Source organism: Onychostruthus taczanowskii, unplaced genomic scaffold (genome assembly GCF_017590055.1).
Source record: "Onychostruthus taczanowskii isolate IOZ18803 unplaced genomic scaffold, ASM1759005v1 scaffold41, whole genome shotgun sequence".
Lineage (NCBI taxonomy): Eukaryota > Metazoa > Chordata > Aves > Passeriformes > Passeridae > Onychostruthus > Onychostruthus taczanowskii.
In genome coordinates, this window is record NW_024501571.1 from 4,197,805 (window position 1) to 4,216,312 (window position 18,508).

Consider the following 18,508-nt stretch of genomic DNA (forward strand, 5'->3'; position numbering starts at 1 on the left):
TGTGCTTTTATACTTTGTAATAGTTCTGATTTTGTATCCCTTTATTCTCCCCAGATGATGTACCCCTTTTTGTACCCCCTTCCTCTACCTGTGTAACCATTCTCCTGTGTTGAGATCATCCCCCAAATCCCGCCCTGGCTCTCTGTCAGTCACTCAGCATCCCATCCCTTCTATCTAGATCTTTTGGTCAAAGCCGTCGAGTGATTAGCCCGAAGCCAGGGGTCAGCCCTCCAAGGATGATGTTATACGCTATCCCAAATGTCCATCCCCTAAGGCTGTATCCCTGGAGGGTCTTTATTGGTCAGCAAATGTATCTACCCTCGGTTTCCTCCCCCCCTTTAAATGTAACCTTGAGATTCCTTTGTCTCACTCTGAGCACGGCGCACCCCTGAGGAGTGGGGCTCTCTGGGGAGCTCCGAATAAACCTTGGATTGGCCCCCTGTTCAGAGTCGGCCTTTTACCCTCCACCAATGTCTCCAGCGTCTCTTCTGCTGCAAAGGCGACTAGCCTAGCTGCCCTCAGTACCCTTGGGGCACCAGAGAGTGTCCCCCCGCTGTCGGTCACTTCGGGGCTGCCCCCCTGCTGTTTGCTGACCCGGGGCTGGCCGGGGTTCACTGGGAGGCACCCAGAGAGATGGAGACACTGACACATTTAAATGTTTAAATTAACTAGATTTTCCTTGAATGATGCTGGTTTTGGTGATCCTTGTGCATCATTTCCTCTAGACCTTGCAAGCAAGGCTGCTCTGATGCAGCAGACTGTCCCTCAGACCCTTTTAACCCTCTGCTCAGGTGGGCTGTGACCCATCAGCAACACCCACAGCCCTTCATGTCACATACCACGGACTTGGACATGAAAACAATTGCATGGGGCCAGCACAGGGCCAAGAGGACACAAAAAACCCCTCCACAGATGGCCAGGTGGGCTGAAGGTGTGAGGTACCTTTGGGAAATGGGGGCTGCTCTGCAGAACACAATTTTTGCACTATTAACACATCTTTAGCTGTAAAAATGTAGGAAGACAAAGTATCAGTCTGAAAGCTTTCAAATGAACAAAGAGTCCTCTGGATAAGAAAATTTACATCAAGAATATCAACTCATTATAATACTGGCACCTAAAATAGGTAGACTTCATTACATTCATGGAGTTTCCTGAGTTTGAGATTTTTTATAGCATTGCAGCATGACTTTTAAATGCCACTGGCCTACTAAGTAGAACAAATAAACCAATCACAGCACCTCCTTTCACTAGATCAGTTCAACCTAATAAAATTAACCATGAGGAACAAGATTAATTAGATATTAAACACATTGCCTGGAATGCACTTGTGACAGCTTCCCTCCAGCAGCCCTGGAGGACTCATGGTATATGTGAGTGACATTTTGTCAGTGATGTATGGATGTGCCTATGCAATCCAGTCCCAACTGCACTAGGATCAGCCTTGTTTGAAGCCCACTGCCAGGTATATGAGGCTTGATAAGTCAATAGTTTTTCAACATACGTAATTTATGGAGTTTTAAATCCTCTGTTTTCATGAAGTAGTTACAAGAGATGTCTAAAGTTGAGAAAATTTGAGGAGGAGAGCAAATTAAATGGTTTGAATTTTGAATATGGTGTCTTTCCATGGGATTGTAGGAAAACATGCCAAAAAAGCACCTGGCTGTTTCCTCTGACTCTAATGAGAGACAGAGGTGGCTCACTCACATATAGGTATCCACATTATGGGCATCTAAATTTGGATGAGATGAATCCTATCTCTGGTGCCCAAATGTCATGGACAGAGAGCAATCAACTCTATGGGTAACACAGAGGCAGTTGGAGGTTCCAGAATGAGAAGGAAAATAAAAAACCAAAAATATATGTGCAGAGCTTTGGGTTGCTCCCATTTTGTTGTCATCCCCAAGGAAGATGACAAAACGTGTGAGTAGGAAAGACATGGCTTCAAGAACTCAGAGCACACCAGGGCAGGAACTGAGTAGTCAGACCATGGGACATGCAAAGCAACCCCAGAAAGGCTTTGGGTGATGATAATTATGGTCTAGAAATGAACTCTCTGGGCTTCAAGTTCTCTTTTCACTTTGTTTCCTTTTCTTGCTATTATTTTACTGTTTACCTTAGTAGCTAAAATACTTATTTATATTCTTAACTCCTTTCTAGTGACCTGATAAATACTGTGATCTCTATTGCCCTGGGGGTGATGACAGTCATTAGGAGGTTTTAGATTATTTTTAGGGTTCTCTACACTCTGCACAGGGTTAGGGGTCCCAAGGACTCTGCAGTGAGCCATGTGCACATCACAAGGAGATGGAGGACATGTGACTGGCTGCCAGAGTTGTGGGAGAAGTGTGTTTAGGCAGGGGGCAGCCCAATATGTTATCAATCAGGTAGTGGGGGAGGATCAGAGACCTGGGGGTCACTCTGAGCCTATGTACAGGGTTCTTGCAAGGGTGGTTCTTGCTGAAAAAACCATGGCTAATATGTTAAATCAAATGGAAGCAGAGCAAGCCCCTTACAATGACATAAATCATTTGCAGTTAGAAGAGAAATCTAAGAGTCTTTTACTCCTAAAATGAAATGAAAGAATCTGCAGTGATTAAAATCTAAAAATTTTACCAAGATTCTGTCACACTTGAATTGAGCTGACCAGAAATGCAACTCTAATGAATAATCTCTTTCAGGGAAGGAGGTGCTACAACATTCTTTATTTATTCTTCAGAGTCCTGAGAAAAATCTGGGAATTTGGCTTCTCCCAGGAGAAAGCAACTGATGAAATCCCATCATTATTTCCCATGGCAAGTCTGTGATTTACCTTAATTTTACCTGCTGTGTGCAACTCAGAGACTTGCAGTGACTTTATATGGAAAATATTAGAGTTGTGGAAGAAATACAGAATTATGCCAGCTTTTTGCTGTAAATGAAATTCACAGTTATATTATCAAAGTTTCTAATTATAAAATTTCTTTAATATTTTATTAGTAGGATGGGAGGGAAGATGCTAAAACTTATGGTATTTCACAAGTAAGATTATGGGTTGATTTCTGATTGGTTGACAGGACCCTAATAGTAAACCTCATAATTTTATACTACATTCCTCTAGTGATGATAGAAATTCTTTGTGCATAATAGCACCATTTCTATTCAGGAATCTTGTTAACAGTTGTAAACTCAGATTATCATTTTTATTAGCCTAGTGTTTTCTTATTTCTCTGTTACTGACAGGAAATTACAGCAAGTTTTCTGGCTTGCTTTTCTTTTTTTGTTACAATGAAAGCAGTTGCATTCAACTAGAAATTTCCAGGCACTGAATAGAGGACAGTATTGCTAGAAGCCAACAGCAATTTAAAGTGAAAAGATTAATTAAAAATATATATCTATTTGAAGGCTACATTCAAAGAGGATGTAGACTGGTAGATTGGGTTAAGGTGATTGTTTTTTTAGGTATATGTACAGATATCATCATTTTTGTATTTTAAGAATTTAGGAAACCATTCTTGCCACAAAATTCAGCATCTAAACTCAGCTGTGCTATGTTTTCATATTGCCTCATAACAGTAATTTTGACATCACCTGTGTGACCGAAGACCCCTGGCTAACCTCAGGCTCTCCTCCCTGCAGCCTCACCCGTGGCTGAGATGCCCACCATGGACAGTGGGAACTAACCACCATGGACTTCTCATGACTTTGGCTGATTAGGAAGCTCAGATGAGAGTATTGGTAGCTGTTTCACCCCATTAGGCCACTTGAGCATTGCAAAAGCACTGTTTCTAGGAGAATGTGAGACTATAAATGCATAATTTACTGACAACAGCCTACAGTTTATTCATATTACATCAGATACGCTTCTAACTGTCAGTTGATACTGAGTGAATAAAAACTCATTTCCATAACAAGAACACTGAATTCAACCCTTTTCTTCTCTGGTTATAAATGGATGGGAGTTTAGGATTACAAGGGACAAAGCCTAATTTTCTGGGCCTCGCAGACCTTGATGTTGTTGTGGGGGAAGGCAAGTTTTCAGGGCAAAAGCAAGATGTGGAATCTCCAACGCCCTCATTTCACAAGCCAACAGCATTTTCTGCACAAGCAAAGTAAACCTTCAGAAAAGTACTGCAGTGCTTGAAACTGAGACTGAAATAGGGAGTGCTGAACTTCTGCAAGTGCAGCACCCTTAACCCTCTGCCCTAACAAAGTTTCTGTGAGAGGGTGTGATTTTCCATATGGCACTGGCACATCCTCTCCCCCTCTCCATCGACACAGAAAGGACTTTGCACTCCATCCCACTGCTCCTCCTCTCCACCCTTCTTGCACTACTTCTCTCATGCTATCACATTATGCATTTTGCAAAACAGACCTTTGAGTCTGGAAAGTCTGATGTATCAATGTGCCGATTATTAGTTTCAGGATACCTCTTTAAATAAAATTAAGGAAAAGAGCTTTCAAGGAGATAGAGGACTAAATCATGCTGGTTTCCTAACTCTATTCAGTTTCTCCTAAAATCCCCGTCCTATGTTCAAAAAGTTTTCATCAGCATGACCACAAAACAGCAACTAAGTGTAAGAATAGTGCTGAATACTGAATACTACAGTAAAATCTACAGGATCCAGCCTTAAGTGCAACAAGAATTAATTGCAGTTGAGAAAACAGAGATAGTTCAGCAATCATAAGATCCAGTCCTGCCAGTACTCAGCAATTTTCTCTTAAATACAGGACAAGCTCAGCCTTCCTGTTGATTTCAGTAGATGTTGTAGCATTCAATACCTGGCAGAACTACATTCAGAAAGCCTGAGAAAAACACACCATCTTTTAAGATTTGCAAGCTTGAACACAAAACACATCTCATTTGCTAAAAAAATAAAATGATAATGTGCTAGTACCTGAAAAACACTACAAAGGAGATCTTGGAAATCAGTGTATTGCAACGTGTATAGCACAGATCTGATTGTATCTGGCAGGCTGGTATTCATAGGAGCTGATCCACAGCATCAAACTCATTCTTTACAAAAGCCATGCCTTTTATTTCGTCTCAAAGTTTGTCAGCTCCTTGCAATTAGCTACTACAATGGTGTGACAAGGTATGGAGTGGAACACCCCTTCCCCCCTTCTCCAGAGGGAAAATGCAAGGGACAGCAAGAACTTTACCCAGCATTGGCAACAATAAATCCTGGAGAAACTGACCCCACTTGATGAAAGTGGAAAAAATATTTATTTATTTAAAAAAAAAGTTTCAGTGTTGCACTTCCCTACATAGTAAACACCTGAACAGGCAGGATGATACCCAAGACCATCTCCTCCACCCCCATCTCCGCCCCCCTGTCATATCAGTGCTTTAGGCAACGTTGAGAGGGAAAAAAAAAATCACAAACACAACCCCCCCAACTCAAGTATCTGCTCTGATAGGAGCATGGAACAGTAACCAAAAAACAATCAAGTCCTCATTGTCATAGTGCGACAATCACAGCATCTCTTCTGTTGAGCAAATAGTCAATTCATAGAGAGAAAAGCATCATGAGGACAGGCACGAAAGCTGTTATTCCCCATTTTAAGTAATAGGAGAAGGTCACATATCAAGCCGTTGCACCTTTTCATTACCTCCTAACCCTCCACAGCAGGGGAACCACACTTATGACTGCGTTAGATATACAAAAGCTTTTCTGCTCCAAAAAAGGAAAAGAAAAGATGAGGAAAGGAAAAAAAAATAAATTAAATTCATCTTACCAGCACGTTACAGCACCAACTTGCTTGAAGGAACGTTGCCTTTACAGGTTTCTCTTTTAATTATCCTGGAAGCAGAAGGGGGAAAAAAAAGAAGACGACGAAGCAGGGTTGTTAAATTAGTGTGTGCTTGAATCTTTTTCAGTTTGTCGCAGAGTAGAAAAATACCAAAAAAAAAAAAAAAAAAGAAAAGAGAAAAAAAAAGGAAAGGGCACTCAAAGAAAGAAAAAAAAGCAAAAGAAAGCTCAGTAATTTAAATTTGCTGTCAGTTCAGGCAGCATCGCTCTGTCCCGCCCCTCTTCCCACTGGGTTCTACTACCTGCAGGGCTGCAACTGACAGCTACTGTGCAAACAAAAAAAAAGGCAAAAAGCATGCTGGGACCATGCTGTCTGCTGTCTGAGTCTCTCTCCACTTCTGATGACTGGAAATCATTAGTGAAAAGGTTCTGTTGTTGTTTGCTGAGATTTTTAAGTTAGGTTCTTTGCATGAAATGTAATTTATTTTTAATTGATGCGGCGCGGCACGTGACAGAAACTGGTGGTTGCGTTTCTCAGCTCTCCTCGGAATGGAAACTAACCTGAACAGATTGATTTTAATAGTATGGTATACAGAGAATATACACAGACATTTACTGTGTTGCACTTTGCAGGGATGCAGTCAACCCTCCCCACAGCACCTTGGACAAAAATTGTTATCTGAACAGAAAGTCAGGAACATATTTCAATGGGAAGCAGTAAAAACGCTGGCGCTCCAAAAAGTTGCCAGCATTTTTTTTTTATCTGCTTTTAAGTTTTCCTTCTAAACTTTTTCAAATAATTTTTGAGAACAAAACGTAAGAGAACTCAGAGGCATAATGAGCAACCAGCACAATACTTGTGTGAAAAGGATGAACTAATAATCCCAGTACATAAAAAGCTGACTTTATCCTCCATCCTGATGTTTGAAACCATTTTTGACAGTCTGTGCTCCTGACTATTAGCAGACTGCATACATCATATGATTGTGAACTATTTGATGAAAACTAACAAGAAAACAAGTACAAAAGCTATAAATGCCATTTTAATAACTATTTTAATTGTTGTTAACAGGCTTGTAATAACAGGGGTAAAATCATCCTCTCAAAACAAAAATAAGCATAATATATAACTTTAAAATAGAAATGTATTCACCAAAATACGTTTCCCTCCTAATTACAAAATAAAATTAAAAGAGTGAAATAATGATTTTCCTTAATACTTTAGTAGTAATTGCTTGGATCACGCCACAGTAAATATGCAACATTTGTATTCAGTTATTGCTCTACTTACGTGTGTAACCATAACATAAAAAAGCTGAAATGTTTAAACTTAATTGAATTAATCTCAGTTTTTACTCAAAGTTTGGACTGGGAGAGATGCATGCATGCTGAACATGCCTATCAGAGACAATTGGCTCCTAAGTAGATTTTTAAAATCCCTGCAGAAACAACCTTCACTAGCCAAAGTGGATCCCATAAGGTGATTCCTACTACCAGGAGTTGCACAACAGGGCTCAAGGTGTAGGGTCTGCCCTACAGCCTTCTAAGGCTGCTGCTCATGAGCATCCAGCCACGATAAACAGGTACCACTGTCAAATTTAAAGTTATTTTTCTTCTCTTTTAAGTCTCCAGACCCTTTTAACAGGGGATGACCTGAAGCCGTTTCTACTGTTGGCAGAAATCTCCTGCCATTCCTCCTGACATGAGGAATAAATTGCAATGGCCAAGAGCCACCTATTTGCAAAGTTCACCAGGATCTCACAGCAGATTTGGGTTGTCTGCAAAAAACTTTTGCCATCCCCTGTGAATTCAGTACCAGCACAGAGGAAAAAAGACAGCATAGGGAGTTATATTCAAAATTTAAATAAAAATACATAAGGACAGTGAATATAATTCAGAAGAGGGGCAACAGTAGATTCACCAAGTAGTAAGAGCAGAAACACAGCTTTTTTCCACTATAATTTGACCTCCATTACACTTGTGTGGCTATGAACACCTATTTCTGTGCTTGTAAACAATGTTAGTATAAGTTTTCATCCAGGTTTGTTGTCTCTTGCTGCCCTGTCCTTTGTTTCAGCCGAAAAGCTTTCCTTCTTTTGTTCCTTGTTAAGAAATAAACATGGAAAAAGGTTAAAAAAACAAGTGTTCTTGATGATTTGACAGCATTTAATCCTTATTTTGGTATCATCATGCACATGTACACACGCACATGATTAATTCCAAAATTCCATTAAATCCAACTAACTTATTATCCTTCTATATCTCCCTGCAAAAGGCAAGGAGGGTACTGTTTTTATTGCACTTGGCATTTTAAGCAAGGTCCTCAGACCTTCAAAAGAGAAATAATTAAACTTCGCCTTTAAAGGAATAAAGTAGTGCACTAAATAACAAAAACCTAAAAAAGCTGGATTTAGCAAGGAGATGCCTTCAAGGCAGAAATTTGACTAATTGGTTGAGAAAACTCACAAAAGCTCATAAATTTAAACATTTATAGAAACACCTCACTTATGGTATTAAGTTGAAATAAAAATAGTGGTAAAACAAGCCATTAATATCAACCTTTTCTCTTGTAATGTAGGACATGAGAAAACACAGGAGCAGATGCTGAGGTGTTTAGAAGTTGGTGGAAGTCTCATTCATTTTAGGGTTTTAGTAATGCTGTATGCTAAAATTAACCATTCAGTGTCTTTGTTAATATCTAATTTTGATAAAGGGTCATAGGCTTTAGACTGCAGAAGTAAATTAAGTACTCTCCAGAAAAAATCAACACCCAGAGGGCACAGTTCATAGAACCTGGAATAGCTTGTGCTGGAATAGGAAAGATAATTTTTTTTTATTCGTGGTTCCATAGTCAGTTTTTAACAAATCAGTCGTGTTAGAGAATCAGTAATTAACAGAGGTTTCCTGCTATATAATGCAATAGAAAGTATCTAATTAACCTTTGTATCCTCTACAAAACGCCATCAAATGAAGCATTTTCTGGTGTTGTTTTAGTAAGGAACACTTTTGTTTTTAACTTCAGTGGAGTTATTTGATAGTTTGTTTTTGTTTTGTTGTTGTTTGTTTTATTGGCTTTTTCCCCACATGTTTTGATGTCATTGATCATCAAAGATCAGCTCCTAAAAACACAGAAACCATTTTGTAAATTTAAATTATTTTAAAAAACCCCAATATCCAAAACAAAAAAAAATCCACCAAACCTTTGAACTCCTTTTAGCACTATGACTGCTATACTGTGATAGGAAAAGGGTTCAGGAAGAAGTTTTAGTATGAGATTAGTTCCAGTATTAAAAACAAGTCTTGTAAATTAAAAATACCAAACGAGACCAAAAAGATCCTTTCCTTCTATAGTAAACTCTTTGTAGCCAGATCTACGCAAGTGGCTACACTCAAATAAATAAATAAATCCTGGTGTCTTCCTGCTCACTCAGCTCTGCTGAAATCCTTCACCTCTGTAAAGGGAATTTTGAGGTGTGAATTACACAGCTGAGAGAGATAAATGTAATTTTGTGTAAACTCCATTCTTAGAGGGTGACTTGGGAATAAACATGGGCCGTACAGCCAGCTAGGACTTTCAACATGGGGTAGTTGCACATCTTAGGGTTTACAACTTATATTAATTATGCCAAAGCAATGCCCAGCCTCCACTGACTTCACATACCGTATTTTTTTGTGTACAGGCTAAACCCTCTCTCACACTAATTGCTTTCTCCTGCAGCTTTAAATCGAGGGTAGTTTTCTCATACATTTAATTGCTTTCCTCTGCAGCTTGCAAGGAAAAGGTAGTTGAAGGCGGCTTCTAAACAAAGATATACTGTAATTAAAAGCTCTTTTAAAGAGAGCTTTTCTGTACAGCACCTGCTGTTAATGGAGTACTTTGTGTACAGTTCTGTGGGGTCTTTGAATGCAGTGCATTATTTCAGAAGAAGTGTGTTGTCAGAGGATTTCTACATCTGATGTGGTGACCTATATATGTTAATCACTGATGCTGGGGAAAGGAAAAACAGGAGACTTCTCCCTTCCCCAGGCAAATCCAGCCCATAAAAATGGTTTGGTAAAGTGGAAAGTATGGTTTTAAACTTCTGATTGTGTTGTGGATAACCATCACTCAATTTTTTTTTTTTTTCCAGCTGAAAAAACCACCTTGCTACAATTTCCATTAAGAGATCATGATTTTATAGCACTTAGTTTTGCTTACCAAAATTTCTTCTGCAGGAAGATAAGATTCTGCAGTTTATGTGATTTAATAAATGACAGTTACACATCTTAGTCCTTCCCTGTTGCCTTGCCTTGGGTTGAATTCATTTTTCATACCTGTGTTTCTGTCCCCTTGGTACATCCTGCTGTCTTGCAATCAATGGCAGCTGACTTAAAAAAGAAATCTCTATGGATTTTAATGCTTTGATAAATTAATCCATCCTTGTGTGTTAGCCTTCCAAATGTTCATTTCTCTGGAATAGTTTGTGGTGTGAAAGTAAAGCCCTAAGACAAGAAAGACAGACAGATGCTGTGTATAAATTCCTGCTGTTTTCACAGAAGAAATAATGTGGAAAATAAGGGTGCCAACTTATTCAGAATGTGTTTTGGGGTTTGCTTTGATGTTTGGTTTCAATCAATGGGTGGTAACTGATGATTCAATGGAAATAATAGCTAAGCAGAGAAAGAAAATTGCTCAGCAATTTTGTAATGTTGCAATAACAGCCTTGGCTCCAAGGTGAAAGGGGATGTTTTCCACGGTGGTGTAAATAGGAAAAAGAGAAGAGATAACCACACTCTCATTACCAACATTAAGTTCAGGTGTTCATAACTGACTCCTGTATTTTCTTCTTTACAGCCTCTGAGCAGAAAGGGACTCTTTAAAGGGCTCAGGAGTTATTTGGATATTTCTCATTGTTATAGACTGGGTAAAAAAAATAATGGAAAAGGCATGTGCTGGGGCCATATTGAGGTGGTCAACACCATAATTATACAGGAGCTGCTTATCTTGTGTTTATGAAATGCCACAATAAATCAGACAGCAATGGGCCCTAAATATTTTATCCGAAGTCACCAAAAATGCATATTTTAAGTTTTTTTGGATATGTATCTCTATATACCTCCATCAAGTTCTCCCCAGAAGAACAGCTTCCAGACTCATTCAAGTGTATTTTCATAATGCACAGTAATGAATAATTCATTCTTGCACCAGCACTGACCTATTGTTATTCACTGAGACTGCATAGAATGGCTCCCAATGTTCAGAGTCTGATGCCTTCTGATGCCCATCTATCTGTACCTCCTCCAGGTGAAAAAACTTGTCAGTTCAGGCACTACATGTTGCCTAAATACACTTTTCTCCAAACTTCCAGCAACCTGTTAACAAAGCAGTTGCACCTGCTTTAACCACACCTTTATTAGTCTGTAATCTCGGGGTCTCTAGCCCTTTAGGATTATGAAGTTTATTCCCTGGCAAGAATCACTCCGTCCTCTCAGACACTAAATTAATGTCCAAGAATGTGATCACTCTGATGGGACCAGCTGTTTCTTCTGCTGCCAAAGCACTCCAAAGGCTTTGGCAGCTGCCCTAAATGTGCTCAGCAGATCCTGACATGTGCGGTTGGAGTGCCTGCTCCGCCGAAAGGCGCCCACTGACCCTCACATCTGACTCGTGTGTCTGCACCTTATTGAGAGGATCTGGGAGCAATCGGAGAGGAATTCAGGAAGTGGAGGCTGTCAGCTCCTGAATGAACACTTTTTAGATTTTGAGCTTAAAACTTAAGAGATGAGAAATATGCAAATATGCAGGCAAAGACAAGATTTGGTATTAGTTGAACCTGCCTGTAAAGTCTTCTTTATCTTTTGCAATCTTTACAAGAGGATCAAGGAATATCAGACCAGTCAGAGAGGTATTATTTGCAAGGCTAGGAACAGTGCTTGTCAAAGTTTCATGATGTTTCCTTTTATATAGTCCTGTTTTCAGCTGCTTATGATTTTTTATTACACTACATTCTGGGATTAAATTTTTCTGTACTTTTCTTTTGCCTTTGATTGCTGGAAATCTTCAGTCAAATCAGCCCAGTTCCAGTGAACAACCAAGCCAAGACAAAAGTGTCCTGAGCTGACAGTTGCATTTTCTTTCAGGAGGTTTTTAAAGATTGTGTTTCTCACAAGATTTAAGCAGGGACTTGAAATTTGTCCATGGGGTGGCATTTATGTCAGGGACAACAAAAAAAAATACATCCATAAGATTATAAAAATGGGGGCTCTTCTGAAGAAAATAGCAACAGGACGGACCAACTACCACACAGTTTAGTGATGGTACAGCATGACTGGAATTACTGGATGTCCCCTAATTCCACACTGGAATTCCACAGTAATTCCACACTTCCATGATGGAACTGCTCAAGACCAAGTTGGATGAGGTTTTGAGCAACGTGGTCTAGTGGAAAGTAGCTGCCTGTAGCAGCAGGGTTGGAATTGGATGATTTTTAAGGTCATTTCCAATCCAAACTGTTCTATGATTCTCTGATATGGATTTTTGTGATGCCCCTTGGTCTCAAGACTGACACCTGCTTCATTCACCCCTGTGGATATGGCCATGAGCACTTAAACTGTTCTCAGAAACTCTCTGAAACTGAAAACAAGAGAAACAAGGATGGAATGGAGGGAATATATTAGGAGAGCAAATCTGGAAGTTCAGATGGGCAGAAGGAGATAGGAGGAAAAAATGCCTGGAAAAAGAGTACTAAAAAGGAGATGGTTCTGCAGAGGAGAATGGGTTGGTTATGGAGGATTTCTTGCCTGGAAGTAAGGCATGAGCAGTCAGTCAGAGGGATTGGTTCAGACATGGAGTTGCACTGTCAGAAATAGGCTGGATGGATAAAGAGAAGTTGTGCAGTGAAGGACACGTAATAATGTAGCACTGGACACCACAGTTTCAGAGGAAGGAATGAATCACTACAGGGATCTTAACTCTAGTTTCTCCTAACTTTTTGAAGCACTCAGTTTCTATAAACAGTTACGTTCTTGGATAGCTTTTTTCTTTGCTAGAAACTTTACAGATTCTTAATGTTCTCTCAGTTTTGAGGTCCTTGGTGTTATTAAAAATACAAGTTAATTATAACAAAAGAAAACATAATAATCAGCCAAATCCCATTAAACTCTTAACTAGTTTCTGTGCCTGCTACTTACTTGGTCCTCTGTGCCTCTTCTGACAGCAGAGCTTTGCCTTGAAGGGCAAGAACATCCCATCTGTTGAGCTCTGAGGGTATAAATGCTCCTAAAAAGGAAAATATTTGTCTCTTTGGTGTATATGAGAGGCTGGAAGACCCAGCGTTGCCTGCACTGGAAATGGATAATCTCCATTTCCCTCATGGCTAGCTGTGCACAAATTGTGTCATCTCGTACACAAAGGGCAGATCCGATTGGGGCATATGTTATCATATAGCTGCAGTCACACAGAGGCCCTCAACATGAATGCCATTAAAACGCGAAACGCTCATAGATTATTTTAGGCTTCACAGAGAGCCATAACAGCTACTGCAATAAATTAGAGCAGTTGCCAGGCACTTGTGTATCAGTGCACCCTAGCTGTCACTTCACAGGCTGCAGTGTCTCTGCTGTGCTGCTGTGCCACCGGCACCTTCCTGGGGCCACAGCTCACACGAGTGGCTCCCTGCAGGAATTGTCTTCCAGAGATGCTCCCGTGGGCTCCTGCTCAGGGCTGGGGAGACACACACAGAGAGGCAAAATATGTGCCAAACCCCAAGTGCCTCTCTGAGCAGCCTGTATTTTTAAACGTCACAAAGTTCCAGCCTAACTCCCATCCCAGATCCCTTCGCTGTCTGATGAGGCAGAATGGGATTTTCCTGATTTTCCTGAGAACCAGTGATCAGTTTGCCTCATGTCTGTACCATTAGAAGTCCCTTCCTCTTTTATGTGACATTTAATGACCATTTACTATGAAGCAGAAAGAAGAAAGACCTTCAGCACAGACATTTCCATGTGCAACTGCACTACTGGTCTATAGTTCATTTTTTATGTTGCCTGTGCAAGATTAGGGATTTCTATGTTGAATTTAACATAAGTAATGAAACACATGGATTTTGATTTTAGCCAAACCTGCTTTGGTTTTAAAAGCAGCAAGTGATTTTTGTTTTCACTGTATTTGTTGCAATTCAATTGTTGAGTTTAGATAATTCAATTAGTTATTACAGCACTGAGGAGAGATTTTTTTTTTCTAATTTGGCCTTACAAATGAAAGTCAATAATCATTCTTAAGTGTTGTACATAAAATAGGAATCTCTCACTGAAATTGTTTAACCTGGATTTGTCAGAGGGGAAAAAACCCAGCATGTAAATCAGGTATAAATTTTGATCAATCTGAACATTTTTATTTACTGGTAAATTCTTCTGGATGGTGAAATATTTAATAAAAATGATCAATTCAGAATTAAGATAATTTAGAAACAAATATCACTTGTTTAATTAAAAAAATGTAAAATATAAAATGCAATATCAGTATGTATATGATATTCCATTATATAAAATCTCTTTTGGATACAGAAGATTTTGCACATTGTCAGCAGTTTTTGTAAATGTATAGTACTATATCCATACTATCAACATGTAAAGAAAGCCTTAAAGATATTAAATAACTTTTCTATAGAGGCAAATAAAGGGACAGGAGAAGGATGGATCTCTGAACACAAAGAACATTTCCTTGGAATGCACTGCTACTGTAGAGGTGGAGCTGTAAATAACAAAGTTATCAGGTGGGGCTGATCTTCAGTCATATGCAGTGATCACTAATATTAATTAGATTAATGTGACTTTACCAAAAAATGCCTTATATGAATGAAAGCACTGGAGAGATCCCCTTCAGGAGACTGGATGAGTTTGAAACAAAACTTTACTAGAAATTGTGTTTTTTCTAATGGGAAAGCTCCAGTCAGTAGGAAATAACACAAGAGACAAGTGAGAAAGATTTGCTGTACTATGTAGTTTTATTTCCAATTTTACCAAAGTTTATTACTGCACAGCTCTAAAATTGCCTGCTCCTTCCTTCAAATGCTAAAGATAATGTTTTCTCTACATGTGGCTGCTACACTGACTGCTAGATCTTGATTCTGATCTCTCTAAATTCATCTTATTCTCTTTGGCCAACCACAATGGAAGTACTAGTAAAAAAGGGAAATATGTGTTTCTGGAGGGACGTGCTCACTTTCACATCACTTATTCAAGCTCTCTTTTACAAGACTTATTCAACAACTTCTTTATTGTGCCCTTAGAAAACAATTGTCCTTGAAGGGCAGAGGGAAAAAACGTCTTCTCTCCTTGTACTTTACCCTCTGGTTCTGAGCTGCTTTCATTTAGAGATGCTCTGCCAGATATTGCCACGCACAGAACTCCAACGTTTCATCTTGTTTTATGACACTCATGAATTTTGCCTAAGTCTTTAACTCAACAATATTTTTTTCTTTCTGCTTCACACTGCAAATTTATCTCTAACTTTAAAGTTTTCTCTCACCTCAGATCTCTTTCAATAACTCTGCATTTCAGGCTCTTTTTACTTTCCTCACTTTGCTAGTCAACATTAATTATTTTTTCTCTGGTGGGATTAGCTTGCAATTTTCTAGGCTAAAAACAATTTTGCTTTAAGCCCAGATTCCTAACCTATTCAGGTCCTCTTGCATTATTTCACTGGGGTTGATAACCTTTACTGATTCTAGTACCATCTGCAACTTTCATTAGTATTCTGTTAGCTCTTTTCCCCTGGACCAAAATGAAGACATTAGGGCCTGACCTGACTCCTGCAGTATCTGCTAGATACCTCCCAGCAACTTTCAACTTTGTTTTTCACTACCAATCATTTAGAACCCTGTAGACAGATTTCAATGTAAGTGACAAGAAAAAGATGAGTGGGTGGAGAAACAGTGAAGGCCTTGACTCCGTGTAAGCCCTGCCCAGAAATAGCAAAGACATCCTTGAATTATCAACACTATTTCCAGCACAAATCCAAATCACACCCCCATTCCAGCTAATATGAAGAAAACTAATTCTACCTCAGCCAAACTCAGCACAGCTCTTATAAAATTCCTCTGAAATGTCTCATACTCCTTCTTATTTACAGTATCTGTAAATATTGTTTTAGTAGATAACCATAGTTGAAGGCTCATTTGCCTTTTTCTGTTGTAGAATGAGGTCTGGGAGTACCTGGACTTCTGTCTTTGAAAGAACTTCAATTGGAAGGGGGTTGCTGAATGCTTCTTGAGGAGCTGAGCCTTCTTCCAGGAGGCAGGGCAAGAAATTGCCAGTGGTCCATGTTCTATTGCCCTTTGGCTACACCTGAAAAATCTTGATTGCCCTGACAGGAGAAGGAGTGAGGCATGGTAGGGGGCAACTGAGCTGTGGTACACTGTAATGTGAAATCCTCAAAGGAATCCCCAACATTTCCATAAGTCTTTTCAGTAGTCCTGTAGTCCTGTGGATCTCTTTTGTATTCCTCAAAATTATTGGGAGGCCCAACTCTTCCTTTTTAGGGAGTTTACTGATGCTCACACACAAGGACCAAGGGTATACACACCAGGGACAAACCCCAGGCAAGGTGGATTACTTACAGCTCTAGTTCAGACCAGCATGTTCTGGAAGCTTGCTGCTGCTGGAAGGTGACCTTCCAGCTTTCCAGAAATCTCTTGCTTCTCAGCACATCCTCATTTTGCCCTTTCAGGACGCTGCAGGAAGATGGAATGGCTCATGGATGCTTTCAGCCCATGCGTCTCACATTGAAAACTACTTTGGAAATGGTACAAAGCCATCTGCATTGGCTTGGGCTGGAATGTTCAGGTTTCTGTCACGGAGAAGATGAAAGGTTAGCCTCAGTCTTTACCACAGCCTAGACTGGCTTTATATTTTTAGATGTTTAAGTCAGTGTGAAACAAGAAGTTTCCCTCTCAAAACAGAGCTTTGATCTGAAAGGTTGTTTTGGTGCTCTGGTTGGGTACAGGGAGGGCTAATACATCATGGCATCAGCCTCCTGCAGAGAACTCCTCTTCATGCTCCTCATAATACCAGACCAGCTGGACCATGCTGCTGACTCCCTCAAGAGCAGCTTTAGTGGAAGAGAGATAATAAATGCTAAACCCACAGCCTAATGGATGTTATCTCACTGATCCCTGGGCAGGAATACAGGCTTAGAATCACAGTAGCATCAACTTCAGCCTTGCTACGTGTAAAAGGTCAGAGTGCACGTGGCTCTTGCAGAGATGGAGAAAGCAGATAATCTACTTAGAAACTTCCCTGTGTTACAGGCTGCTTGGCTAATAGTCAGGATTACTTTTTAATGTCACACTGGGATGTGTACCTGGTGGCTGTACAGACCAAAGAAATAGGGTAGTCTCTACATGGCTGTAGATGTTGCAGTAGGAAAGGCTTCTTCTCCTGTCTCATGCAGGGACATCATCAAACCATGGCTTGGCTTGATGGACCTGTGAGGCACCTACTCAGTGAGCCACCTGGAGAAGTTCAGTGTCCTGGTATCCCAAACGCGGGTTCCTGTGTTTCAGAGCCATCCTGGATAACTGAGGAAAGTGTCTTTGCACCAGGAGGAGCCTTGGGAGACTTCTAGGTGACCCAAGGGTGTAAGTGAGGAGTGCTGTCCTCTGAGTGCTGGCTGAGGAAAGAACAAGTTCACTGTTCACAGTCCCTATGAGTGAGGGGAGCAATGGTGCTCCTCCTAGAAAATGGAAATATTTCCTTATATGCATCAGAAATACTGTATTGGATACGCAGTGAAACACATCCTTTCTCCTGCTCAGAACAGATTCACATCCTAAATCCCACCTCTCCCCTTTCAAAGGAAAAGAAGGAGTTTCCCTACTCTATGAATTTCATACCAGGCACTCTTGCTGTTTCCCTGGCTATAAGTGAACTCCAAGTCAAAGGCTTGTAGGGTATGCCTGTCTTGGGCTGACCCCTTTAGAGACTGCCATCCAAAATGAAGGCAAATCAAGCCTTACTCTAATAGCTGAGAGACTTTGTACCGAGAGGAAAACCCAAATGCAAAAAAAAAATATCCCTCTGCAATGTTAATTGACCATAGCATTGATGGATCTCTCAGCAAAATATAGAATTGTTACCTATACTATCAGCAGTTTTACAAATATTAATTAGAAAAATGTGTGAAGTCCACAAGAAAAATTTCCTTAAATTATAACAGTGAGTGGTTTGTTTAAAACAGAACATATTAAAAGGAGAGCTGAACAACCTGTCATTAATATACCATTTAACCTATTTATTATATTACCTATTTTCTAAATTAAATTAAAATACTTTCACAAATTTCACTTTTAAATAACTCACTTTAAACTCTCACTTTGACTTATTTCTGGGTGTATAACTAAGTCTCTTCTGAAGACTCAGAGATACTGAGAACAAATGTGACGTGTTTTAGCAACAACTTCTTCACCAGCAAAAAACAATACAAGAATCTGCAACATTTGTGGTGAGAGTGGCTTGGTTGATGCAGGAGCAGAGGAGGGACACAACAATCATCTGGCTGGAGCATCTCTCCTATGAGGAGAAGCTGAAAAAGCTGGGGTTATCCATCCTAGAGAAGAGAACATTCCAGAAGACTTTGTTGCAGCCTTTCAGCACTTCAAGGGGGTTTGTAAGAGCTGGTGGTTTGTAGCAAAATGGTGATGATGGTGATGGTGACCTAGCTGGTGATTTGTCACCAGATGGTGACAAATCTTTTAGCTAGGCCTGTAGTGAAAAGAGAAGGGATAATGGCATTAAGTGAA

The 18,508-nt window shown here is 39.9% G+C and overlaps 1 long non-coding RNA gene across 1 annotated transcript in view; it reads right to left on the reverse strand.

Annotated features, from left to right (window-relative positions):
• The window catches only part of LOC121340583, a 154,795-nt gene extending 148,776 nt beyond the window's left edge, over positions 1-6,019 (reverse strand). The window contains exon 1 of the long non-coding RNA XR_005953330.1: positions 5,716-6,019. This is a non-coding gene — a long non-coding RNA (uncharacterized LOC121340583). The remainder of the gene's footprint in view (positions 1-5,715) is intronic.
• Between the last annotated feature and the right edge of the window lie 12,489 nt (positions 6,020-18,508).